Consider the following 22,153-nt stretch of genomic DNA (forward strand, 5'->3'; position numbering starts at 1 on the left):
CTACCCGTATTTTATCATATTCCATCCTCTCCTCCTTACTTGGATATAGAGAATTTCCATTAATAGATCCTCCCTTAAGGAATTGGCTCTCAACCTTTCCAGACTACTGTACCCCTTTCAGGAGTCTGATTTGTCTTGTGTACCCTCGAGTTTCACCTCACGTAAAAAGTACTTGCTTACAAAATCAGACATAAAAATACAAAAGCATCCCAGTACAAAGTGCTGACTTTTGCATTTTTACCATATAAATATAAAATAAATCAATTGGAATATAAATATTGTGCATACATTTCAGTGGATAGTGCAGAGAGGAGTATAAACAAATCATTGTCTGTATGAAATTTTAGTTTGTACTGACTTTGTTAGTGCTTTTTATGTAACCTGCTGTGAAACTAGGCAAATATCTAGATGAGTTGATGTAAACCCTGGAAGACCTCGCCGTACGCCCAGGAGTACACATAGCCCTGGTTGAGAAACATTGCTCTAAGGGATGTCTCTGTCCCAACCACATGCTCCTCTGCACCTGTCTGCTTTCCCCTAGCCTTTAGTTTAAAAACTGCTCTACAACCTTTTTAATTTACATGCCAGCCATCCCGTTCCATTTTGGTTTAAGTGGAGCCCATCCTTCCTGTAGAGGCTCCCCCTTTCCCAAAAGGCTTTCCAGTTCCTAATAAATCTAAACCCCTCCTCCCTACAGCATTGTTTCAGCCACGCATTGAGACCATGCAGTTCTGCCTGTCTAACTGGCCCTGCGCGTGGAACTGGAAGCATTCAGAGAATGCTACCTTGGAGGTCCTGGACTTCAATCTCTTACCTGGCAGCCTAAATTTAGCCTTTGGGGCCTTTCTCCTATCCTTGCCTATGTCATTGGTACCTACGTGTACCGCAACCACTGGCTCCTCCCCAGCACTACACATACGTTTATCTAGATGTCTCGAGAGACCTGCAACCTTTGCACCAGGTAGGCAAGTCACCATGCAGTTCTCCCGGTCATTGCAAACCCAGCTATCTATGTTTCTAATGATTGAATCCCCCATTACTATTACCTGTCTCTTCCTAATAACTGGAGTTCCCTCTCCCAGAGGGGTATCCTCAGTATGACATCATATCCTCAGTATGACAGGATACCAGGATATCATCTGGGAGGAGGGTCCCAACTATGGGATCATTTCAGTCTGCTCCAGTTGGATGTTCTCCTTCCCTGAGACTTTCATCCTCCTCAACAGCACAGGGGCTGTCAGACTAGGGGTGGGATCATTCCACTGTGTCCTGGAACGTCTCATCTATGTACCTCTCTGTCTCCCTTACCTCCTCCAGGTCAGCCACTCTGGCCTCCAAAGCCCATACACGGTCTTTTTTGAGGGCCAGGAGCTCCTTGCACTGAATGCAAATATGCCACCCACCCATCGGGCAGATAATCATACATGCTGCGTTCAGTGCAATAAACTGGACAGCCCCCACTCTGTGGCTGGACTTCTGTCTGCATTCTCTTTTTACTCCTACAGCTGTTTCCTTTATTGTTGTTTTTATCAGGGCTGTTTATTGCCTTAAGTTTAAAGAACGTTAAATAAGTGTATCTCGCGCTCCCCCCCTGCACACACACACTCCCTAATAAAACTCCCCTATTAGCTGCTTCTGTTCACTAGCTCCTCTGGTTGCTCAGGAACAGGTTTTTTAAAGCCCTGTTCTCCCTGAGTAGCCCCGCACCCTCATGAAGGGGTGATGAGCGCTAAAGGGCTTGGGGGTCCAAGCCTGGTAAAGAAACTCTCAGCCTTGTCTAGCAGGCTGCTAGGCTCAGCACCCGGTGCCTCAAGCAAACAGAGCACACTATTGGAGTAATACAGCCCCAACAGTGGATTTCCCCTCTCCAAATTGATTTGCAACTGACCGATAGCAGTCTGGATTCGCCAGCTTCCACACAGCGATTGCAACACGCTTCTCGACCGAAAGGGCAGCTCTCATTCTGGTATCCTTGCGCCGCAGGTCGGAGGCCAACTCATTAGATAGCTCCAGGAAGGTTGCTTTACGCATTCTAAAGTTCTCTACCCACTGGTCTTCATCCCACAGCTGCATGACAATGCGATCCCACCAATCCGTGCTTTTTTCCCTAGCCCAAAAGCGACGGTCTACCGTATGCAGCTGCTCTGTGATGCCAAAAGCACTGATAAGCCGCTGCTGTCCATCTCACACTTTGGCGCCTGCTATTCATCCTCTGTCAGCAACTTTGCGAGTAACTCTTCTGCCATGTGCAAGGTCCTCATGGCAGTTAACAGTGCGTAGGAGAGAAGTGCAGGGTCCGTCCTCTCTCACTGTAGAGGCTGGCACGCACTACAAAGACTGACAGTTGGAAAAATGGCACAAAAGGAAAGCCAAAACAGTGCGAAAGGAAGCCAGAAGCCATTGGAGGCCTGGGACACAACGCGGTGCATGATGGGACATTTTGCACATCCCAGGATGTGCCGCGCTCCATTTCCACCTTCCCACAACACCTAGCGACAGATGGTGTCGCCAGGCACTGTGGAATACATACTCACGGTGCGTTGCTCACGCTGTCATCTGCAGCTTGGCCTCAGCTCCACGCATCATATTATATTTGGGTCTGCAAATGGCTACGGTGGAAGCAGCGCTGTGGCACCAGCAAGATGGGGAGCTGCTATTAGCCACCTGATGTATTCTCCTTTGGGAGATACGAGGGGAAACTACTGCATGGTAGTGATGGAGAAACTGATCTGTCCTCATCAGCCGCTGTATGCTCCTTTTTGCTATGGGGTTGTGCATGGGAATATATTTGTGTCTGGTTAGTGGACAACATATCCTTTGCTCGTGACACAGTTCATGATGGTTTTGTTTTTCCTTGATGTATAGGGCTCTCGGCCCTGTGTGCACTGTTTCTGTATTGATATTTTTCTACTGTTAAAGCCAGCATGTGATGGGTCAAAACTGAACCCTTCTACAGATGTTCACGTACAGGATAAATGTCCTGATGCATGGTACATTCATGTAATCTATTCAAATTATATATAAAAGGAAATCTGCCAAGATTATCTATTGCACAGTTAAATGGAGATCTTGTGGTGGCACTAATCAGATCTATCTACCCTTTGCTCTTGTTTCCTTTCTGATAGATTTTTGTTTACCTTCTGCATTCTTGCTGCCCAGTGTGGTGGCCATCACTATATGGACAATTAACTCCTACTCAACCTGTACTTGTCTCTAAACGGGCCGTACCTAAGCAAATCATGGTTAGGGTTGTGGAGCTGTATTTCTGTGGCTGGCCATCTGGTTGTAGTTTGTTTCAAGATAAATCAAAACATTGGATCTTTTTTTTATTAGAAGTAAGGTTTATCTTGCACTAACTGTCCTATGACACTTTTTAAATGAACAGATCACTTCTAAGTAACTCGCTTGCAATAAATATTTAAGACTGCCTTTGGCGTTGGACCAATCATCCTAATGAACTTGACTTCTTTTCTATGGTTTTGTAAGGATTGTAATAAAAGTTTGACTTAAAGCAGCTTAAAAATAAATCTGTTCTTATCCATTCAATATCCGGTACTTCCTCTATCTGAGGACTGGTTTCAGAGTAGCAGCCGTGTTAGTCTGTATTAGCAAAAAAGAAAAGGAGTACTTGTGGCACCTTAGAGACTAACAAATTTATTTGAGCATAAGCTTTCGCGAGCTACAGCTCACTTCATCGGATGCATTCGGTGGAAAATACAGTGGGGAGATTTATATACACACACAGAGAACATGAAACAATGGGTTTTATCATACACTGTAAGGAGAGTGATCACTTAAGATGAGCTATTACCAGCAGGAAGGAGGGGGGGAAGGAGGAAAACCTTTTATGGTGATAATCAAGGTGGGCCATTTCCAGCAGTTAACAAGAACATCTGAGGAACAGTGGGGGGAGAAATAACATGGGGAAATAGTTTTACTTTATGTAATGACTCATCCACTCCCAGTCTCTATTCAAGCCTAAATTAATTGTATCCAGTTTGCAAATTAATTCCAATTCAGCAGTCTCTCCTTGGAGTCTGTTTTTGAAGCTTTTTTGTTGAAGGATAGCCACTCTCAGGTCTGTAATCGTGTGACCGGAGAGATTGAAGTGTTCTCCAACTGGTTTTTGAATGTTATAATTCTTGACCTCTGATTTGTGTCCATTTATTCTTTTACGTAGAGACTGTCCAGTTTGGCCAATGTACATGGCAGAGGAGCATTGCTGGCACATGATGGCATATATCACATTGGTAGATGCGCAGGTGAAGGAGCCTCTGATAGTGTGGCTGATGTGATTAGGCCCTATGATGGTACCCCTGAATAGATATGTGGACAGAGTTGGCAACGGGCTTTGTTGCAAGGATAGGTTCCTGGGTTAGTGGTTCTGTTGTGTGGTGTGTGGTTGCTGGTGAGTATTTGCTTCAGATTGGGGGGCTGTCTGTAAGCAAGGACTGGTCTGTCTCCCAAGATCTGTGAGAGTGATGGCTCGTCCTTCAGGATAGGTTGTAGATCCTTGATGATGCGTTGGAGAGGTTTTAGTTGGGGGCTGAAGGTGATGGCTAGTGGCGTTCTGTTATTTTCTTTGTTGGGCCTGTCCTGTAGTAGGTGACTTCTGGGTAATCTTCTGGCTCTGTCAATCTGTTTCTTCACTTCAGCAGGTGGGTATTGTAGTTGTAAGAATGCATGATAGAGATCTTGTAGGTGTTTGTCTCTGTCTGAGGGGTTGGAGCAAATGCGGTTATATCGTAGAGCTTGGCTGTAGATAATGGATTGTGTGGTGTGATCTGGATGATAAACTAGAGGCATGTAGGTAGGAATAGTGGTCAGTAGGTTTCCGATATAGGGTGGTGTTTATGTGACCATCGCTTATTAGCACTATAGTGTCCAGGAAGTGGATCTCTTGTGTGGACCCCAGTACCAAGTGCCAAGTTTGGCAAACACTGTCCTCTGTGTGTACTTGCTTGTCCAAAGGGGCATGGGTGGGGTGGCACCAGTGAGTTTTGGAGTTCAGAGAATATCAGGTGGGTGGGGCTTTTGGCACCTTGTAGGATCACGGCCTTTGAATGTATTTATAATATAAATATAAGGAGGATGTGTATAAATATGTTCTTGTTGTCTGCACACATATTTTAAAATTCTACATATTTTATTAGTCAAAATAACACTATATAATCACACCAGATTCACTTATTTTTGTAATTGATTTGAAAATACCTGTCGGCAACTATGTCTGCCACTATCCACACACACAAAAATTCCCCCAGGAAGGAAACCCCAAGGACAAACCAGCTTCTGTTTCTCTTCACCCTCTTCCCGCAGAGCCCAGCAGGGGGGCCATGCACCCATACCCTCTTCCCGCAGAGCCCAGCTGCAAGACAACCTCCAGCTCAGATACTCAACCCCCACCCCACCAGAGCCTGGCTGTAAGGACCCCCAGCCCAGACATCCACATCCCCTCCCCACCAGAGCCCTGCCAAACGCCCCCGCCCCCAGCCCAGACACTCACACCCACTACCTCCAGAGCCCAGCGATCCAGAGGGAGAAACAGCCTGATACCGGGTCTCAGGCTTGTAAGGAGTTTCCTGCGCACCGCCTCCTTCTTTCAGGGCATGCTGGGAATTGCAGCTGCCCAGAACCCTGCAGTTCCCTCCCCCGGCACTGACTTCTATTTGCAAGGTGGGCTCTGCTGGGTCCAGTGCGCTCTAGTGGAGCGCTCTGCACCCCATTTCTTGGGGGGAGGAAGGGGAAGGAAATTCTGCACCTAACATTAATTTCTATGCAAATTCTGCGTTGCGCAGTGGTGCAGAATTCCCCCAGGAGTAAAAGTTAACAGATCAAAATGCATTTTGGGAGGACGTGTTCTAGCTTTGTGGGTCATCCAAAAATGAAGGTACCCAAAAATAGGTGGACACTTGACAGAATTGCCCAGCTGCCCTGAAATATTATTGGCCAACAGTTGAACTCAAATTGCAGGGTCAAGGCCAATTAAAATTTAACTCCTCATCCTTTGAATTCAACTGTTAGAAATTCTGACAAGAGTCCACTTATTTTTGAGTACCTTCATTTTTGGATCCCCAGCTTCTGAGGATTTTGTTCAGATTTCCCTTTTTTTGAGTTTTGCTTTTTTATATAAAGTGCCTGGATTGAAGTTCAACAGCTGTAGACATTACCTGAAGGCATTTTTAAAAGCAAAATCTGATGACTGATCTGCTCCAGGCACGATGTCAATCAAGATTTGCGGGCCTATAATTCGATGAATGTTTCCCATCTTCCAAGCAATATTCTGTTTTTTAAAAAAAACAAAAAAACCCACTCCATACTTTTGGTGGTTCACTTTTCTAATGTTGGTGTTTAAGTATCTCTCTTTCTTGTAGATACTTAGGCATGTGAGTAACTTTAAAACTCAATGGCCTAGATCAGGGGTCATCAACCTTTCAGAAGTGGTGTGCTGAGTCTTCATTTACTCGCTTTAATTTAAGGTTTCACGTGCCAGAAATACATGTTAACGTTTTTTAGAAAGTGTCTCTCTATAAGTCTCTATATTATATGACTAAACTATTGTCGTATGTAAAGTAAACGAGGTTTTCAAAATGTTTAATAAGCTTCCTTTAAAATTAAATTAAAATGCTGATCTTATGCTGCTGGCCTGCTCAGCCCGCTGCCAGCCTGGGGTTCTGTTCACCTAGGCCGGCAGCAGGCTGAGCGGGGCCTGCAGCCGGGACCCCGGCTGGCAAGGGGCCGGCAGCCAGAACCCCAGCCCACTGCCGGTCCGGAGTTCAGCCCGCCGGCTCCTGCCAGCCAGGGTCCTGGATGCCAGCCCTACTCAGCCCACTTCCAGGATCCCGCTTCTGGGATCCCGGCCCCGCCCACATAGAGTGGGTACCTACCTTCTCCCTGGTTCTAGCCCATTCTCTTCCTCTCTCTCTGCACTGAGCTGAGGGTGGGAGTGAGCGCAGGGCTGGGGATGAAGGAGCAGGCTGGGGGTAGGGGTGTAGGGTCTGGCCTAGAATGAGGGAGGGGGCTCAGGATTGGGGCAGGAGGTTTGGGTGTGGAGTGCTTACCTGGGCAGCTCCCATTTGGTGCGAGGGGTGCATGTGGGAATGTGAGGGGGTGGTGGTGCAGGAGCTCCCATTTGGTGCTCAGGGTGGGGGTGGGAATGTGGGGGGTGCAAGAGTCAGGGAATGGGGGGGCTGGGTCTGTGTGCAGGGTGCAGGAGTCAGGGCGGGGGGGCTGGGTATGTGTGTGGGGTGCTGGAGTCAGGGCTGGGGTCATGGGGGGGTGCAAGAGTCAGGACAGAAGGCTGGGGGTCCCGGCTAGGGTTGGGGAGGTGTTCCCAGCCCCCTGCCCAGACGGCTAACAGCAAGGGGCTGGAGGGGGTATGCCCTGATTCCACCCCCCTTCCCCAAGGCCCCATCCCCGACTCTTCTCCGCCTCTTCCCCGGCGCGGAGCAGGGAGCGCGCTGCGGATCCCCCTCCCTGGCAAGGGCCATCAGCTGATGGGAGGGAGGGAGGAGGCGGGGCAGCACCGGGCACCTGGGGGAAGAGGCGGGGGAGGGGGGAGCTTGCCTGGCCTGCAGAGCAGCCGGCAGGACCAAGCTTCTTCACCCTGCCCGGGCAGGGGACGGAAAAGAGCGGGCCGGGGCGGGCAGGAGTTTGAATGGCAGGCTCCTGCCTGCGGCTCCCGGCCGCTCGGCCCGCTGCCCGCACGTGTGTTTATTGTGCTGGCGCCCTAAAGTTGACCTGGTCCACAGGCTGGTGTCTTCGGTTAGTTTTTTTTTAAGCTGGTGCATCTGCGCCTGTGCGGTAATCAGCTGCCGACTTGATTTTTTCCCTAGACAATAAAACAAAAGTTCTCTGTATTGTGCACATCAGCTAATTTGACACAGTGTCGGACAAAACCGGTTTAAGATCCAAGGGTCTGGGTCTGTGTTCACCTATGCAAATTGGTGAGGATTTTTATCAAGCCTTCCCTAGGAAAGGGGGTGTAAGGCTTGGGGGGATTTGGTGGGGGAAAGATGTTTCCAAGTGGGCTCTTTCCTGGTTATATTTGTTAGACACTTGGTGGGGGCAGCAATAAGGTAAAATAGTTTGTACCTTGGGAAAGTTTAACCTAAGCTGGTAAAAATAAACTTAGGGGGTTTTTCATGCAGGTCCCCACATCTGTACCCTAGAGTTCAGAATGGGGAAGGAACCTTGAGATGGCGGCAGAGGGGTGGGATTAACTTGAAATCATTGAGGTCAGTTTGAGATTTTTTGAATCAGAAGCACAGATTTTAAAAGGACATTTTTTTCCCTTTGGGCTGCTGGAAAGCAGGTTTTAAGCTGAACGCAGTTAGAGGTTTTTTTGTCTCTGTTTGGGGGCCAGAGCAGAGACAAAAGGGAATTGTCTTTTGGAAGCTGGAGTTTTCTCTACCTAAAGGCAGGGTAGTTAACCTCCTGCAGGGAAATTCACAAGTCTTCACAGACCTGAAGAGGTGGGTTTTTTTAGCTAAGAGCAACTAGAGGCTTTTTCTGTCTATTTGTCTGGAGACAAAGGTGTTAGCTTTTTTTTTCTGACTGTTTTTGCAAAGTGCAGAAGCAGGTTAAGATAATGAGAACCTGATTAAAATCCCCCCCCCAGACCTTTCCAATGAGCGACGCTAGCTATGACGGCGGGTACACACCGCCACACCGGTGCTTCTGTCTGGGAAACGCCACCCATTCCTAAACCGAATTTTGTACCCCTTGATAATCTGTACCTTATTCCCTGATAGCCAGAAACTTCTATGCTTAAACTCTGTACCGTTTTCTTTTTACTTCAACATTATCTTAATAAAATGAGTAAATCTGTTCTTATCAGTTTAATATTGGATATGTTCTTTAGCTGAGGACTATATATTAAATGGATTTTTGGAACAGGGAAATGGAATAGGAGCTTGCTCCGTCCTCTCCACGCATCAGCCTGGTATTGCAGTACTTCTGGGTATGGTGCCTTTCCCCCTGGGGAGAACCTGCTGGTTAAAAAAAAAAGAAAAAAAACAGATGTGTTGTGCGGTTGCGGGTCTTTGTCTGGTAACTTTAGAGTCAGTTTGTCAATCTTCCACCCTCTGACGCCTGGTGGTATCTGGAGTCTGTTTGGAAACAAAATATTTCCCTAAAGTCATTAGAAAAACCTGTATCCAGCCACAACCTTGGGAAATATTTAACAAAACCGCATGTTTTTCCCTCGTGTACCCTGCCCCTGACCCGGCAACAGCCCCCAGTTCTGCCCCCTTCCTGCCACTGCAGCCCCATCTCACTTCCCTCTCTGGGTGCCCTGGACCCCTCTTAGCAGAGGGCTGTCCAGGAGGGTGCAGGGGGGTCTCTCCTTGCAGCCATGGGGGGTCTGGTGGGTGCTGTCACCTCTGCCAGAGACCCCCAAGAAACCCACTAGCTTCCTCCGCATGTGGGGAGGGGCTCCTACTTTCTGACTTGGGCTGGGGCATGATGGGGGTATTTCTGTGATGTCAGAGCCCCGTGGCAGGAGGGGCTGAAATCATGACTCTGAAGTGGTAGGGCGACCTCCCTCCCGCCCCCCGACCCCACTCACATTCCGCTAGGGAGCTAGGCTGGGATCTCTAGGGAGGGACTTTGTATCCTGCAGCAGGTGACACACAAAAACAAACACACCATAGCTACCACACACACCTCCACAATGCCACACAGCCAGCCATTCAGACACTCACACAATCCCAAGAACACCTACAGACACTCACACACTCCACACCCGGGGCACATGCTAGTCCACCCCCCAAAGAGAGGGACAATCACACCCCCAGCCACAATCACAATGACCCCCCCCCCACCGGAATATTCATAATCATACTCAGACACAACCACACAGAGATCACTCCCACTGCTCCCAACACAAGGACCTCCCGCCCCATGCAGCATGTGCCGAGGCCTGTGGAACTCACTGCCACTGGACAGCTACCCATGGAAATGGACCTTTCCAGGAGACCAATAGACATAGCCATGGCGATAGATGAGGATGGGCTCCCAGGGTCTGATCCGGGCTAAGACTGGGCTAGAGGGGCCCCTGGCTTTGATCTAGAGGGGTCTATCCAGCAGGGGGCAGCGTGACCCACCCACAAACCCACCGGAAGCACCTTTCTTAGCGGATCTCCCAGGTCAGCCCCCACCCTGCCCCTGGTTGAGTAACTAAGGGGGCCGCACGGGACTCTGGGCCATGTTGCAACCCGGCCCCACCCCCTCGCTCCCACATGCTGGTGGGTTGGGTAATTGCCGGGGGATTACACAAGAGAGAGTCAGAGCCAGGAAGAGAACCCAGGAGTCCGGGCTCACCCCTTCCGCCCCTCCCATTCTAATCACTAGACCTCACTCCCCTCCCATGGCTGGGGATAGAACCCAGGAATTCTGACCACCAGCCTCCCCCCAACCACTAGACCCCACTCCCCTTTTAGATGTTAGGCTCGCTGCCTCTTCTATTCCTCTCCATCTGTCCATCCCTTTGCTGCAGGTTTTTGGGGTGTCACCCCTGCTCTGCACTCCTCCAGTGCGGCCCAAGGCCTTCCCTCCCCCCAACCACATATCCTCTCCCCCCTGGTACTGGATCATCTGTTTGGCCCCCCACTCCCTCTCGGGGCGCGCTGTGCGGCATGGCTGGGGATTATGCAATGACCCAGCACCAGGCAACGCGGAATGGAAACCACAGGCCCTGCCCCGCCCCACCCGATCTGCCCTGCAGGTGCATTGGAGCCCAGCGCCCCGCACCTGCACCCTCCTGAGCCATGGGGGGGCGAGCTGAAGCCCCCACCATACTCTGCAGATGGGCGAAGGGTCAGGCTAGCCAGCCCTAGTAGGATGGGGGAATCGCCACCAAGGTTGATGGTATGGGGGCTGTGACACATGGAGAAGCAGTTGTCGCTGTAGCCGGCAGAGGGCAGCAGAGATGCACACACACAAACATGATTGCAAACACACACAAACACATGCATGAATCCAGCCACACACCAACACAACTGCTAACAGATGCAAACACAGGCACAAATCCAGCCACATGAACATACACACACCTGCACAGCCACACACACACACACAGCCCCTGTGTCATTGCATATGCTTTATAAAAATATGTTTATAAGTGTGAATATGAGGTAACCAGTCACAGCCCCTTCCTCCAACGCCCCACCCTCGCCCCGCCCCTACACCTGAGGTCCCGCCCCCTGCATTGCTCAGGCTCCGCCCTTGCACTGTCCCTTTCCCTGAGGCTCCGCCCTTGCCTCAGCCCCTCCCCCGAGTTCCTGCCATTGCATTTGCCTTCTCCTCGAGACTCTGCCCCTGCACCGCCCCTTCCCCAGGCCCCGCTCCCGGCCTGCGTCCTCCCCTCCGACCCTGCCCTCGGGCCGCCCCCTCACCCTGAGTCCCCGCCCTCACGCCCCTTCTTTCGCCCAAGATCCCGCCCCCCCGGCTCCTCTCCGCCCCTCCCCCCATCGCTCCCCCTTACGGCAGGTATAAAGTGAGGGATCCTGGCCCCCGGGCCGCACCCCTGGGTGCGTGGCACGGCTCATTGCGAAGAACGGAGGAGTCGGGAGGATGGAAACTAGAGCCTGGCACATGAATGCGTGGGAGTGTGTTCTGTGATTGGCTGCGATGGGGGGAGACCGGGGTGGCGCCTGCCTCTTCCCACTGCGGGGGTGGGTAAGGTGGGTTAGACAGAAAATTGTGGGGTGCTCCCCCCCCTTGCCACAAGGCCCTGCCCCTCTCTGTGACCCTGCCCCTCCTCTGCCTCCCCGCAGACTCCGCCCCCTCGGGAGGCTGGAAGCCGGAGCCCAGCGAGGCCGCCCCCAGCAAGCCTACGTTGGTCTGTATCCGCAAAAAGAACAGGAGGACTTGTGGCACCTTAGAGACTAACACATTTATTGGGGCATAAGCTTTTGTGAGCTACAGCTCACTTCATCGGATGCATTTGTAATTGCCAGTTCATTTTGTTCAGTAGCGCCTTGCTGCTCTGAGGGTGGCGGGGGGGTGGAGGGACTTCTGCTGCTTTTCTGTTTTTTGTTTGTTTGTTTTTAATTTCTCGCCGGAGAGCGATTGGCTCCCGTTTGCACAATCTGCTAAAAACCCACCTTTGAAAGGCTGCTCGCTGAGTCATTTTTCCCTTTCACTTTCGAGCCTCGGAGCCCCCTGCCCTCGGCAAAGTCTCCCTGTCCCGCAGCAATCACCCAAGCTGATGGGTTCCTAAACCCACTTTATTATCCAGTAACAATAAACAAAACAAAGGCAATTCCCTGATGAAAACTGTGTTAAAGCTGAGAAAGGGGCTGGACCTGGAGGGAAACAGCAGCCTGGTGGGTAATGACACCTTGTCCATGTCTAGTGCTTTCCGGCCAGAGATCTCCAAGCGCTATACACAGGAGAGTAGGATCATTTTTGGGAAACTGAGGCACAGAGCAGGGCTGTGAGTTGCCCGTGGGCAGGCAGACCCCCGATCGCCTCCCTCCCAGTCCTGTTCTCTGTCTGCTAGGCCAGCCTGCCTCCCAAAAGCCAACACAGCCTGGAAAATAGGAGCTACAAATTAAACTGCCCCTTATATGCCCAGTTCCAGTGGCCCAAGTGGGACCTTGCCCCAGGGCTCTGCTGTGGGGTGGGAGGAGGGCTGGGAGTCAAGACGCCTGGGTTCTCCTGGGTTTCCCCAGCTCATGGAGGAGGGTAAATGCTGCCCGGGGTGTGAGCGGTGGACTCTCATCGAGATCTGGGTTGCGGCGGCGCGGAGGGGACCGCAGACGGTCAGCAGGGGTCTTGGCCGTGTTCAGTTACAATAGTCCTTGGTGCTGTTATAATAGTCGCCGTTGTCATCCGAGGGGCAGGGAATCTCCCCGGCATATGGGATTTCCTGCCGGGAACACACGAAGAGAGGCAGATTGTGTGAAAGAGGGAACACTCCCCGAGCAGGAGACCTGTGTGTGATGTCTGCCTGTGACTTCAGTAATGGGGGCGGGGCGGGCGAGTGGGATCCAGGATGCCTGGGTTCTCTCCCTGGCTTGTGGAGTGGGGTCTAGTGGTTGGGGAGGCATGGCGGGGGGGGGGGGGGGAGAGGCTGGGATCCAGGATTCCTGTGTTCTCTCCCCAGCTTTGGAAGGGGAGTGTGGTCTAGTGGTTGGGGTGGGGGTGGGGTAGGGAGCCAGGACTCTTGAATTCTATCCCCAGCTTTGGGAGGGGAGTGGGGTCTAGTGGTTCGAGTGGGGGAGGGTCTGGTAGCCTGGACTCCTGGGTTCCATGCCCATCTTTATGGCCCTGCAGAGCTGTGAACTGCAGTTACCTGGCAGACTAATGGGCATCCCCAGTTGTATATGGGCAGAGATCTCCCAGCCTCCTGTGCCAGTGCAAGTCCTGGCTATTGGATGTGAAGGAGAATCTCCCCTGAGCCATTAGTGGGACGGGGTCTATGATGCATGGTCAGGTAGTGCTGATTCCGTCCAGCTGGGGGCGGGGGGGGGCCACAGGCTGCAGCTGCATACTCAACCCCAGCCAGTGTGTGGGGGCAGTGGGGACACAGGGGCTAACAGGCCCCCCCAACTGACCTCATAGAGCGAGTCTCCCTGCGGGGCACTGGGGTCCTCTCTGCTGCCCTCTGGGGAAGGAGACACAATTATCCCCTTTCACTGTTTATTTTCCTTCTTTAAACATTTTCCCCCAAATCGATCGTTTCCCACCTCTGGCAACCCCCCAACAAAGCAGGCTGCTTCTGCCAGCACTCACACACACAGTGCAGGGCTCAGCCCCTCCAGCAGAGAGTGGCAGGACACAAACACACACACACACACAGTGCAGGGCTCAGCCCCTCCAGCAGAGGGTGGCAGGACACACACACACACACACCCACACACACACAGACGCAGCAGGGCTCAGCCCCTCCAGCAGAGGGTGGCAGGACACACACACACACACACACACACACACACACACACACAGTGCAGGGCTCAGCCCCTCCAGCAGAGGGTGGCAGGACACACACACACACACACACACACACACACACAGTGCAGGGCTCAGCCCCTCCAGCAGATGGCGGCAGGACACAAACACACACACAGTGCAGGGCCCAACCCTCCAGAAGAGGGCAGCAGGGACACACACACAGTGCAGGGGTCAGCCCCTCCAGGAGAGGGCAGCAGTGTCACACACACCTTGCAGTGCTCAGCCCCCCCAGCAGAGGGTGCAAGGACACACACACACACACACACACACACACACACGGTGCAGGGCTCAGCCCCCCAGCAGAGGGTGCAGGGACACACAAAAGCACAGTGTAGGCTCAGTCCTTGCAGAAGAGGGCAGCAGGGAGACACACACACAGTGCAGGGTTCAGCCCCTCCAGCACAGAGCAGAAGGGAAACAAATACAAAATGAAGGGCTCAGTCCCTCCAGCAGAGGCGGCCTGGACAAACACACACAGTGCAAGGCTCTGTGTACAAAACCAAGTACAAATACCTTCTCCTCCAACAGAGCTCCCACTCAAACTCCCCTCTTTACAGCTCTGTTTGCTAGCTCCTGTGCCACTGTTTACAGCCCAACGGGAGAGGGCTGATGACAGAGATGGGTTTCCCCAAGGTAGAGAGGGCGGGTAACGGCGGCATTGGGGAGAAAGGGAGGGACGGAGGTCAGGACCAGGCGGACGCCCAGGTCCTCTCGTGGCTCCAAGGGGACAAACACACCCCCTACTGCCCGGCCCTTCTCGATCGCTTCCTGGGGGTCGGCCACCGACGTTAAGAAGAAGACGACCTTGCCATACATTTTCTAGGCCACAATGGCCGTGGGCCCCACCACCCTCGCCAACGCCCGCACATAGGTCTCCACGTGGGGCGAGGCGGGCACCAGGAGGCAACGGACGCCGTGCTTCCTGGTCATGGTGGGAACGGGGCCCCGGCCGCTATAGATGGTAGCGGAGGCGGTGGGCGGGAGAGATAATGTAATGGCAGGATGAGCCATGCACTGTGTGTGTGTGTGTGTGTGTCTGTGTGTCCCTGCTGCCCTCTGCTGGAGCGGCTGAGCCCTGCACTCTGTGTGTGTGTGTCCCGGCCGCCCTCTGCCGGAGGGGCTGAGCCCTGCGCTGTGTGTATGAGTGTCTCTGCTGCCAGCTGCTGAAGGGGCTGAGCCCTACACTGTGTCTGTGTGTTTCTGTATGTCTCTGCCGCTCTCTGCTGGAGGGGCTGAGCACTGCAAGGTGTGTGTGTTTCTCCACCCCTCTCCTGGAGTGGCTGAGTCCTCCACTGTGTGTGTGTGTCCCTGCCGCCCTATGCTGGAGGGCCTGAGCCGTGTACTGTGTGTGTGTGTCCCGGCCGCCCTCTGCTGGAGGGATTGAGCCCTAAATTGTGTGTTTGTGTGTCCCTGCCACCCTCTGCTGGAGGGGCTGAGCCTGCACTCTGTGTGTGTGTCCCTGCCGCCCTCTGCTGCAGGGATTGAGCCCTAAATTGTGTGTTTGTGTGTCCCTGCCAACCTCTGCTGGAGTGTCTTATCCCTGCAGTGTGTGTGTGTGTGTGTCAATGCCGCCCCCTGCTGGAGAGGCTGAGCCCTGCACTGTTTGTGTCTGTGTGTGTTTCCCTGCTGCCCTCTGGTGGAGGAGCTGAGCCCTGCACTGTGTGTATGAGTGTCTCTGCTGCCAACTCCTGGAGGGGCTGAGCCCTACACTGTGTGTGTGTGTGTGTGTGTGTGTGTGTGTGTGTGTCCCTGCTGCCCCCTGCTGGAGGTGCTGAGCCCTGCACTGTGTGTGTGTCCCTGCTGCCCTCTCCTGGAGAGGCTGAGCCTTGCACTGTTTGTGTCTGTGTGTGTTTCCCTGCCGCCCTCTGGTCGAGGGCCTGAGCCCTGCACTGTGTGTGTGTCCCTGGCACCCTCTGCTGGAGGGGCTGAGCCCTGCACTGTGTGTATGTGTGTCCCTGCTGTCCTCGGCTGGAGGGCCTTACTCCTGCACTGTGTGTGTGTGTCCCTGCCACCCTCTTCTGGAGGGACTGACCCATATATTGTGTTTTTTTGTGTCCCTGACCCGTCTGCTGAAGGGACTGAGCCATGCAGTGTGTGTCTGTGTGTCTGCCGATCTCTGCTGGAGAGGCTCAGCCCTGAACTGTGTGTGTGTGTGTCCCTGCTGCCAACTCCTGGAGGGGCTGAGCCCTGCATTGTGTGTGTGTCTACCTGCCACCCCCTGCTGGAGAGGCTGAGCCCTGCACTGTTTGTGTCTGTGTGTGTTTCCCTGCTGCCCTCTGGTGGAGGGGCTGAGCCCTGCACTGTGTGTATGAGTGTCTCTGCTGCCAACTCCTGGAGGGGCTACACTGTGTGTGTGTGTGTGTGTGTGTGTCCCTGCCGTCCCCTGCTGGAGGGGCTGAGCCCTACACTGTGTGTGTGTGTGTGTGTCCCTGCCGCCTGCTGCTGGAGGTGCTGAGTCCTGCAGTGTTTGTGTCTGTGTGTGTGTCGCTGCTGCCCTCTGGTGGAGGGGCTGAGCCATGCACTGTGTGTGTCTGTGTGTGTCCCAGCTGCCCTCTGCTGTAGGGGCAGAGTCCTGGACTGTCTTTGTGTCTCATGCCACCTTCTGCTGGAGGGGCTGAGCCCTGCACTGTGTGTTTGTGTGTATGTCCCTGCCGCCCTGTGCTGGAGGGGTAAGCCCTGCACTGTGTGTGCATGTCCCTTGCCCATTGCTCGCAGGTGAATGGTGTGGTCATCAACCTGCCACACAGCACCGATGATGGCAAAATCTCCATGTACCAGAGAGGGCAGGATGTAGCGATGCAGACTGAATTCCATCTCACCATCGCCTTTGACTGGCAGAGCCGGGTCACCCTCCTCACCTCAAGCACCTACGCTGGCGCCACGTGCGGTCTCTGTGGGAACTTCAACGGTGACAAGAGAGATGAGCTGACCATGAGGGATGGCAGACCAGCCCCGAACCCAGTGGTCTTCGGGCAGAGCTGGCAGGTGGCGGAGACACTTGGCTGTGCCAAAGTTGACAAGCGTGAATTCTCCAACCTAGCAGTCATCTAGGAAAAATAGAGGAGAATCTGTGAGGAGCAGGATGATCCTAGTGAGTGATCCTAAGACCCCTCTGAGAGCACCACTGCAAAGCCCCATTGTGGCACTCTGTTCCTCAAAGCAGCAACCCCATATTCATCATGGTGATATGATTATGCTATGTTTTTCACAAAGTATGCCTTGTGAGGTATCATTCTAACAGTCTTGATCTGTTGAACATTAATGTCCTGTTGGATTGGATGTACTAACATTTTATGGGAAGGTCTGAAATTTGCTCTGTGTGTGTTACTGAACTATGTTGTGAGGTCGGGAACATATACAACAGGCCTTTCAGGTACAACAATGGGGCAGCCAGACACTGATGATGGCCCATTAAGAGAATTCACACTCCCAAGGACTACCCCAGGGACTGTATATGATGAAGACCCCCTCCCCCCCGAGGGAGCCCATAGACAATGGACACTGTTTGACACAGCTTAAAGCAAAAAATCTTTCCAGCAAGCTGGAGGAATCTATAAGGGAGGGAAAGTGACATTAGCATTTGTCCTCAGTCCCCCCACAACTCAACACGTGGAAACACATCTGGAGAACAAAGATTGAACTGGGGAAAGGAGAATCCCAGCCTGTATATTCAGGAACTATACCATAAGGGTGAAGCACTGCTTGATTCAAATCCTGTCTAGTTTATAGAACACAGATTGCGATTCTACTTTTATTTCTTAGGTAACCAACTTTGATCTGTATACTTATTATTTATAATCACTTAAAATCTCTTTCTGTAGTTAATAAATCTGTTCTGTATTTTACCTAAAACAGTATGTTTTGCTTGAAGTGCTTGGGGAATCTGCTCAGGAACAAAAACTGGTGCATTGTCCTCTCCACATTGAGAGAGGGGCAGACTGGGTAATAAACTTACACTGGTCAGGCTTCTGACCGGGGCAAGAGGGAACAGCTCTGGGGTCCTAAGCTGGGGAGCTGTGGAGAGCTGGCTGGAGCCTCTCTATTGTTTGTTCATGAGTGGTTGATGAAAGCATTCATGTAACTCAGTTGGGTGGGTCCCAGCCTGTGGTTGTCTGCACAAGTGCAGTACCTGGAGGGGTTTGCAGCTTTCCACAGCATGACAGTGTCAGAGGTGCAGTAGCAGGAATTTTGTATAATTTAAAATAAAAAATAAGATAATAATGTAGCGTGTATTAAATGTATTGATGTATGATTTGACCCTATCTTGCCAGCCACCCTTTCTGAATAGCAGAAAGGAATGGCCTAATGGGCCACTGGTAGAGATGCATCAGCCAGAATCTCTTTGTGTCTGGACTGGTTTCAAGGCAGTAACAAACCTTTAAGGAACCCGAGACAGATGCAAGGGCACCAAGAGGCTGCAACATGCCCCTATTGAAATATCAAAGGAAGGCAGATTGACAACTCTAAAAATAAAACAGGCACCTACCAATGGGAACAAAATAACTGTAATCAAAACCAGCATGAAATAACTCCCTAAAAATCTTAATAAAAAAAAAATAAAAAAAAACAATTAAAAAAACAAGCACTCATCAAGCAACAATTAATTATAGCATGAGGATGCAAAACTCATTGGTCCCAATAAAGGAAAATCACGATATAAACAGGGTGCCTTCCATGAAACTTTGAGTTTGTCCTGCCAAGACTTCCCTGGAGCATTGTGTTGCGACCAACAGAACCCGGCTCCTACTTACCCGTGATCAACCTAGCTGGCCATTAGATTGATCCGGACTCTGGACTGGTCACTACAACATCCACTGGCGGGACAGTGTGTGTGTGCGTGTCTGTATGTGTGTGTGATTGAATGCATGTGCTAATTGTTGTGTCTTCTATAAACACGGTGTATTGCCTTTTCCCCTGAAAAAGATCCTGTGTGCTTCTTATAAGCATAACAGTTTTGGTGGAGAATTGCGAAAGGGGGAAGACATGTACCATGATTGTTGATAATACGGCTAAAAGGTATACCATACGTATAAAGTAATCAATCTTTCATGTGTGCATACCCCCGGTCGTAGGGGTGCTGGGCAATAGGGGGAGAATTAGAGTCCTTGCTCCGACCCGTCTGTCAAAAAAACCTATAAAAACTGTCTAGGTATATACACTCCTCGATCATAGAGGTGCCAGGCCATAGGGGGAGAATTAAAGTCCTTGCTCCTACCTGTCTGTCGGGGAAAAAATGCATAGGTGAATATAAGCTTGGTTGTAGCAGGATCAAGCCCAAAAGGTAGGGGGCTTAGCGGTCTCCCCTCCTGCTCTGTCAGGCAGAGTTTTTTTTTTAGTGGGTATAGAGTTTTTGTGTTTTGCAAGTCCCAGCACAAGTGTGGGCAAATAAAAAGTAAATTTCTGTAAGACCTCACACTGAAGAATATAGGAGTGTGGAATATTGTTGTAATTTTAAAAAAATGTTTAAAAAAAGGAACCAGGAGGGTTGGGGGCTAGTTAAGGAGCCCATCCTCTTTGCTAAATGGTTAGTGGAACAAAGCCTGTGCCCATGGGAGGGGACGGTTCAGCAAGGAAAGCAGGATTGGGCCCAAACAAGCAAGCAACAAATAAAAAAATTTAAAAGCAAATTGGGAACTCTAAGGGGCATAGTAGCAAAAATAAAAAAAAAAAAGTAAGCAAGTACAGGCATGGGGATTCAGATCCCTGAGACAACACTTAAAATGGTAATAGCTGGGCTAATAAAGGCGTCACTTTAAAAAATAAGCAAGTAACTTAAAAAAATAGTAAAAAGTTAACTGCAAAGGCTAAAAAAAATTAAGCAGTTAAACACTGTACAAATATTTTTTAAAAAAGTATTATAAAAAAAAAAATCTTGGTTTCTTTGCAGCCATTCTGAATGAAAAATGGGCCCTTTTCCAAAGGAATGTCTGTAAATAAACCAAGGATAAAAAAAATCTAATTTAAATCATTTGACTAAAAACAATTTAGTCAAATTCGCTAAAAAAACAAAGTAGCTTCTATTAAAACTTAACTGTCCTCAAATATATATAAATGTAATCTATATACAGCTATGTAAAAATTAAAGCAGTATAAAAAATATTAAGCAAAAAAATATATATATATTGATGTGTGTGTATATAAATATATTGTGTAAATGTGTGAAGTATTTAGAACCTAAACTCCTGGCTTGTAAAACTCTGTTTTGTAGGTTTAAAATAAATTGATTTGTATTTTATACCGTTTTTAAATAATACCGCTAAAAATTCATTTGAATCTTTCATTCAAAGTTGCAAAACTGACAAACACTTTTTGCCAGACACAGGTAACTAGTGGTGTTTGGCTTTGGTATTTAGCATTTAACCCTTTTTAAAGACTAAATTCATGGCTGCAGCAAGGCAATCAGAACCAAAAAAGTTTAAAAAAATTCTAAATTTGTTTGTTGGTAACAAAATAGCAAAAAAAAAGCTATAATCAAAAAATAAAAAATTTAAAAAAACAATGCCCCCTAAAGCAACAGCAGGGATAAAGTGCACAAAAAAAGAGCAACATTAAAAACACTCAGCCTTAATCAAACTCTCACTTTAATAAAAGTACATAAAAACTCTGTAAGCCCCCCAAAAAACCCAGTTTCACCTTATGTAAAAATGAATATAGCTAATAGAATGTTATAAAAGTTAAACTATAAACAATGTGCATTTCCTCCTGGAAGATGTGCAGTGTATATTGTAAAAAGGGTAAAAAAAATGTAAACAAAGCATGCTTCTTAATTCAAACCCTATTAGGCCTACTATGCTGGAAACATATTGCCAAGACACTAGGTTGTGTTTTCTTTTTCAGATCGCTGTGTGTTTTAAAAGCAAAAATTAAAAATAAAAAAAATATCAAAACTCTGGTAAAAGTTAATTGTGTCCCTTTTCATAGAATCATAGACTATCATAGAACCTAAAAATAATTAAGAATAAGTTAAGTTTTTTGTCACAACTGCAAAACAATCTCATTCACAAGCAGGCAAATACTACTGTAAACCTGGTACAAATAAATCTAAAAAACCTAAAAGCAACATAAAATATGTGGTGGTGGCTGAACACCACCTCCTGTCTGCTGTATAAACAACAAATAAAATTAAAAAATAAAACTGCCTTGGCCATAAAATGTACTAAAATACAAATTCTTAGTTTAGCATCACTTAAACACAAAATGTTTTGGGTACTATCTAAAAAAGTTTGGGTATTATTGCATCTTTTAAAACAATGGAAAAGGTCCTTGTTTAACACCTACAAATATAAATGGATGCAATATGTTTCCAGCATAGTTAAGCCTAATTTGTTATTAGGTAAAATTGTTGTTAAAATTGCTCACCAATAGTCTGTAAAAACAAAAATATAAGAAGTAAGCCTGCTCCCAAAATTAACCATGGGATCCTTTTGGCTACCCCGGGTTATGGGTCAGTAGGCTTAAAAAAAATATCTATCTCTATATATCTATATCTATCTATCTATCTATCTATCTATCTATCTATCTATCTATGTATATAATGGGCACCCACGGGTGTGCAAAATGAAGCCCTCAGAAATGGGTATACTTGTCCCTACCTGTCACCACAGAACCATGCAGCAAAAACACATCATTAAAAACGTCTATAAAATGAACTAAAAAACGTAATGTGTTTTGTACAACGGACAATGTGTATGTGTTACATCCTAAAAACAGTATTTTTAAAAAATGCAAGTATCAGCCAACCTCCAGGAAATAAATGTAAATGTAATGCCCATGTTTTATGTACTAGTAATCACACGTATTATTTACCAAAAATAAGAAAAGCACAAAGCACTATAACGGCCACCCAGGTTAATTTCTCTGTTACCCTGGGCCTAAATTGGCATGATCTAATTAATCACTTGTCAAAACAAAGGTGACTTCGTTTCTACAGCAAACACAGAGGAATATAAAAAAGCGTGTCATTCAAATATTACATGCAAATAAAAAGGTGCAAAAAATTGCTAGGTCTGAAAACAACAACCAACAGTCTATCACTGGTCCGACATTTTAACAGGTTGGTCCCCGACCTCTAAGGGCATATTGTCTGTGTTTCACCCATTACTAGTTGTGTTAATATTGTCCTGTGTTTGCTTGCTAGGAATGTGTTGTATGTGCTATTGGACAAAGAGAATGTTGGTTTGTTAAATTACAACCA

At 49.2% G+C, this 22,153-nt stretch overlaps 1 long non-coding RNA gene and 1 other non-coding gene across 2 annotated transcripts; one reads left to right on the forward strand and one right to left on the reverse strand.

Moving 5' to 3' along the window:
• Nucleotides 1-8,784: 8,784 nt before the first annotated feature.
• LOC119848161 lies at nucleotides 8,785-8,978 on the forward strand. Its single transcript, XR_005290194.1, has one exon. It is a non-coding gene; the product is annotated as a U2 spliceosomal RNA (small nuclear RNA).
• Nucleotides 8,979-11,881: 2,903 nt separating this feature from the next.
• Nucleotides 11,882-13,613, reverse strand: LOC122457368. Its single transcript, XR_006276877.1, has 2 exons — nucleotides 13,563-13,613; nucleotides 11,882-12,874 (listed from the first exon to the last, which is right to left on the reverse strand). It is a non-coding gene; the product is annotated as an uncharacterized LOC122457368 (long non-coding RNA).
• Nucleotides 13,614-22,153: the final 8,540 nt, after the last annotated feature.

This window comes from Dermochelys coriacea, chromosome 24 (assembly GCF_009764565.3).
Source record: "Dermochelys coriacea isolate rDerCor1 chromosome 24, rDerCor1.pri.v4, whole genome shotgun sequence".
Lineage (NCBI taxonomy): Eukaryota > Metazoa > Chordata > Testudines > Dermochelyidae > Dermochelys > Dermochelys coriacea.